This window comes from Athalia rosae, chromosome 8 (genome assembly GCF_917208135.1).
Source record: "Athalia rosae chromosome 8, iyAthRosa1.1, whole genome shotgun sequence".
Lineage (NCBI taxonomy): Eukaryota > Metazoa > Arthropoda > Insecta > Hymenoptera > Athaliidae > Athalia > Athalia rosae.
Genome location: NC_064033.1, coordinates 3312078 through 3318077, shown reverse-complemented (window position 1 = coordinate 3318077; position 6000 = coordinate 3312078). Strand labels below are relative to the sequence as shown.

General features: G+C 36.1%; 1 protein-coding gene across 6 annotated transcripts in view; it reads right to left on the bottom strand.

The window, feature by feature from the left end:
* Positions 1-1889: 1889 nt before the first annotated feature.
* LOC105685004 (homeobox protein araucan) overlaps positions 1890-6000 on the bottom strand; it is a 58570-nt gene continuing 54459 nt past the window's right edge. For all 6 annotated transcript variants that reach the window (XM_048659653.1, XM_048659654.1, XM_048659655.1 and 3 more), the window contains exon 7: positions 1890-4144. The gene's annotated coding sequence lies outside the window, so the exon portion shown is untranslated. The remainder of the gene's footprint in view (positions 4145-6000) is intronic.

Below are 6000 nucleotides of genomic sequence, written 5' to 3'. Positions count from 1 at the left end.
ATTAGTTCCGTCCAATTTTGGATTCGTTGTCAATCCTTTCTCACGAATTAGAAACTTTTCGCGATCGTTTCCCTCCGAGCATTTTCTTCCCTCCCAACTCCGACTCCGACTACGATTCCGATTCCAACCCCCGAACCTCTTTACCCTTCTCTTTACCTTCCAGCTAATAGAATTCTATAGACGCCATAGATTTTACTCCTCGGTATGTCGCGCGGCGGTCCCTCTGCAGTCCAAACTTTTTCCGATAATCCATCCTTCGATTGATGTTTGACCTCGTTAGCGACGAGCTTTTTATACACACAGTTTCTTATATTATATACCTGCATCTAATTATGTATACACATACCCATTTACCGCGTGTACATACTACTTCGTATACCTCCATTTACAGGGGAATAGTCAAGCCCTGGTTAATTCCCCCTAATCACTAGCTAAACTCGCGCGAGTTCAGAATACCATATACATTAAACTATCTGCATAAATCTTTCGTTAGAGTTTCTTTACTTTTTTTCCTCTTTTTTGATTAATTTCACTTCCTCTTTTTTTTGTATCTCCCCCAACCGTAATATAATTGTAGGTCTCCTACACCTCCACCATTTTTTTTCGAACCAATTCTTTGTTTAAATTTCGTCAGGTACGTGTTCGAACATTGGGATATTAATTTAAAAATAAATCTGATATTACGGGAAAAAAAAATCACAATAATTCAACGGACCATCAATCAATCAAAGGAAATAATAATCAGAACGATAATGTTTTGAATAAACTCGTAAACAACTTAATCGTTTTTTTCAGTTTTTTTTTTTTTCAATATAACATAATATGAATTTATAATGGTAGTAGACAGCAATGATAATAATAATCATAATGATAATAATAGTTATGATAATCAAGTTAACCATAAAGATATTGATAACAATAATAATATTAATAATAATAATAATAATAAAAATGTTGATGACAAAACGTATTGTAATATTGATGTTATATTAATAATAGATATATTTTATCTATGTATATTCACATTGAGAACTATTTACAATAATTAATTAATTTACATAATCAAATTCATATTTCATGATATATATAATATAATATAATATAATATAATATAATATATGTATAATATATAATATATTTATAATAACCAAATATAAACTATAAGTTTATATTATATATATTTATATAATATACTGCAAATATCCTAAGACGTATAGTTATTTTATATTAATTTAATGTTATATTGTAATATTATTATCATTATTATTAATATTATTATTAGAAATGTTATTATTATCATTATATAATTGTTAAATTAAATTTCATATTTATTAATATTCACAACGAATAGGTTATTATACTCTGCGGGGTCAAAAAGTGTTGTATTATATGAGGGCGTGAGGGTATTTGAGATGGGCAGTTGGGCAGTTGGGGCTTTTCCAGGGGAGGAAATAAATGGGCGAGGGAAGTGGGGAAATTTCGGGTCAACCAGACTGACAGGAGATGAAAGATGGAAAATCTTGACAGTGATAATCACGCCGAGCAGTCAGTGTTACATGAACCGGGCAGCAGTTCAATTCTTCTCGGATTTCTTTTTCAATTTTCAGTTTTACTCTACGATTTTCTTCTCTTCTTTCCATTTTGCCATTTTCTCTTTTTCTCTCTCTACTTCTCTCTCACCTCGCCGACGATTTTCTCAAATATTTACAACGTGTAAGAAATGAATAAGAATCTTTTTTTTATTCGTAATTTCTTTTGTCACTCAATGTGTATATCGTCAGTAATTTTACATGGATTACCACACTGATTCATACGAATAACTGAAAAATTTTTTCCCCTCGCTTCAAGTTTTGTTTAGTTCTTTCTGCTACGCCATTTTTTTTTTTTTCCCCAATTATCCCTCGTTATCACAGATGCTGACAAATGTCGTTAGTGTCTTCAAAAAACCGTGTACGATTTATTTCCTCTTTTTTGACATTTTCTTTTTCTCTTTTTTTATGCCTTGATCTGAATTTTTTGTCAACTTGTAATTTTTTATTCTTCTTCTCCAAGCTCCTTTCTAGTCTGACAAGAGCGATGATGAAGCAGAGTAACAATTTTTAGCATTTTCGAAAATCTTGTAGCCCAGAAATGTCTGCGGTTCGTCAGAAAGAGGAATACAAATCGTCGGGAGGGAGCGTTTGATCGGATTGGGAGGGAATAAAAAAAACTCTTCTCTCGATTAATTTCTGAGTTAAATAATCCAACTCCAGATTTCCATGCGTGCCTCACGATCGGACGTACCTACCGCATATAAAAAACTTATACCCGGCGAAATCACGGGCGAGTAATGAGGTAGAAAGAGAAAAATTCGAAAAAAAAAAAAAAAATCCAAAAAACGAACCAATCAAAAATACGATCCCGCTTGCGTATAATTAAAAAATTATAGGTATATCATATGCGTAGGTAGACACATGCAAATTATGTACATAGGAAAGCGGTTATATATTTTTTTTTCATATACGTCTCTTGATCATAAAACATATACAATATATTTATACTTTATTCATTATTAGTATTATTTTTTTTTCAATAATATATATACATTATAATTTCACATAATAATTAAGTGGCGTATAGGGTTTTTTGTATAATTATACATATATATATATATACCTATTTCAATGTACGGGTACAACTGCCTCTATATATAATATAGTGTAGGTACACTGCGATATTCTATGTACAATTTAATACGTTTATTTATCTCATTAATTTATAATTTTTTTTTTTAATTTCAATTTTTATAGTTTTTTTCATTATTTATTACGTGTAATTAGTCATATTGTAAATATATATATATGTATATACATATATATTCATGTATAATTATTATTCATGATTTCGTCGTGGCTATGGTAGTAACAATAATGATAAAATAACAAAAATCATAATAAGATTATTACTAATTATAATGATAATAATAATAATAATAATAGCAATAGTAATAATAATAATATTAATAATGATAATTGATCAACTCGTCAATTATTGTTAATATTATGAATATTTTATGAATTTTTTTACCGACGGTTAATTGTGAATTTATTATCAAATCTTGTTTCGATGTAGGTATTAATTATATAACCATGTGAAGTTGTAAAAACTAGCAAAGGGATGATATTGATTTTCATATACATATGTATTGTTTTTTTTTTTGTTTTTTTTTTTCAGAAAATGACACACCCGTACCTATGCAATATTCCGTGATATCGATGAGAATGACGATGATGTGCGTACGTGTTGTTTAAAAGGCAACTGAAAAAGGTCGTCGGGGAAAACGATGTACCGTATGTATGTCCGTATGTTTCCAACACGATACATAAATTATATACACATATGAAAGAGAGAGATAGAGGAAAAAAACCGAAATCGGCGATGGTAGAGAAAAAATCTGTAGAGAATTTTATTTGCTTTTATTCGTCTCGTTTTATATCAGATTTATTGATAAAAAACAGCGGATCGACCGGAGGCGTCCCGATCGGTTGAGACGTCCGACGTCGTCGCTGATGGGGTAGGTCAGAGTTACAAGGGAAGTCGGGGTATCGGTGTGTTGAAAAAATTTCTGAACCGTTAACGAAACGAAAAGGGATAGAAAAAAAAAAAAATCTGAGAGAACAAAATTTATTAAAACAATAAAATTCGAAGCCTGGATGTCAGGGATACACAGGGGGTAACGAGCAAGGAGAGAATCTGCTCAAGGAGAGACCCACCCGTCGATATAATATTTTCTTCTTTTATTTTCGTCTATGCGCTATCTGACGCGCTATTTATATATATATATATTTTTTTGTTTTTTTTTCGTTTAATGCACATTGCCCATGCGTGGTGTAGATTTTTCTTCGTAATTGCTTCCTTAATTTTTTATTTAATTGTTTCTTTGCTTTTTCTTTTCAATCGTCGTCGTTGTCAATATTCGGGGAAGGGAGATCGAGCGGGACAGGGGATTTCGTATGAGCTTACGTCCGGAATGGGGGGGGATCGTTATATCCGGTAGAATCCTCGAAGTGAATTTTCTCTCTCTCTCTCGTATCTTCTGCACGATTAACGATATTCGAACGATCGTCGTGTTAATCCGCGACGATAGTTGAGAGTAACCAGAATTCTGTAAATGAGAAATTAGAAATATTTTTTACGTAATATAAACCTTTTGCATGAGAAACAAAAAAATCGGTGAAAAAGGTAAAAAAAAAAAAAAGAGGAATTCGTACAATTCACCCTGCACGCGTAATTCTCGAAGACATTTTAATATATCGTTGGTTTTTTTTTTCGTCTGTCTGTTTCTCTGTTTCTTTTTTTTTCGTCTCTCTATCTTGCGATTCTATTTATGATATTATAATATTATACGTTCACGTTGTACGGGGTCTCTTAAAGGCATCCGTGCAGGTGTGATGCAGATATGCAAATAAGGATCAACGACGTTACTATCGTAGAACGAGAGTAGGATAAATATTCCCACGTATGTAAATACATAGGTATATATATATATATATACATACGCAAGTACGTTGATACACAGGTATACGGTATAATGTAATTGTTTAGGAAACGATTCCGGAATGGTAATTCGTTTCAAAATGGCCGTAAACACCGTTCCACAAACTATGCTTGCGTACGTACGTACGTTAATGCCACCAAGTGGAGTGTATACGTATATAAATTTCATACGCAGAACTGTAACACCTGTTGCCGTGGATATTAACGCGATATTATACCTCAATTATCATCATCGTAGTCATCGTTACACCTGAATTTACCTTTTGGCCAGGGAATTCAAAGAGACTCGAAACGGATGTCGTATATGTACCTACCTACGTGTAGTCGTATCAAATTATCTACGAATTGTTAGCGAGCTCTAGGACGGCCGCTAGTTTAATCCGATTAAATCGCGTGCGAATGTAATTCCGATTACGTAACTATAATTCGCCGCCTGTAACGACTAGCTAGATTTCCCAGCACCAAGGAGTCGGCGTTACACTGTACCCGCGCACCCACCGATAACAGCGGGCTTACCGCTCGCTCGAGTTTTCGCCGTGCCGCACCTGTTGATCATCCCCCCCCGCGAAGATATCGATACTCGAGGAGGTGGTCCACGAGTCGCGAACAAAAATGAGATATTCGCTGGGGAGGGAGGGGGGGAGAGAGACGAGGGAAAAAGAATTCGCAAGAAAGTAAAAACGGAATCTCGCGCGCTCCGAATCGTCGTCCGCCAAAAATTCGGGAGGTTTAGCCCCCGGGGCGCCCGTGTGGGTATTGCGGGGTGGATACGGTGGTCGAGCCGCCGCCGTTTTCTACGCGCGTACAGGACCACACGCTCGTGGAACCTCGGACTCCCCCTCCCCCTCCCGAGGGTCGACCGCCCTAATGGCAATTAAATATCCTCGCGCTAATTGGCAATTACCTCGGCATCGGGGATTACTTTTTTAAATCAACGATGGTACAGAGGAGAAACCAACGCGTCGTGTCGCGTCCTACGGTTCGTGTATGTATGTACGGTATACCACGGTTTTATACGGTCTCACCGTACCGCGGCCGCTCACCCCTTCCCTTCCCTCCGCGTCGCAACGGACGACCGCCTCGGTTTTGTCCTCGGGTCGCGATCCTTTTCTTCTTCCCTTCCCTACCACCCTCTATACATGCGCGCAAAGAAATACACGTACGCATATAAATATATATATATATAAATAAAATAAATATATACACACGCGTGTGCGTACAAGTTTTCCATGTACAAAAGTGTGTATGTAAAAATACGCGTATGCGCGTTCGGGCGGACATTACGGTCGTAAGAGAGGAGCCGGTTGAGCGTCGAGTGTATGCGTGGGACGGGTGGCCGGCCGTATCGTGACAATAGTTTGGATTTTTTGAGTCGCATGTTAGACGTGGATTCGCGTAGCGTTACGGCCCTTCTGACACTGGGTCGGGTGAGGCGGGTGGGCCGTTGCCGCCGGTACCCGAATC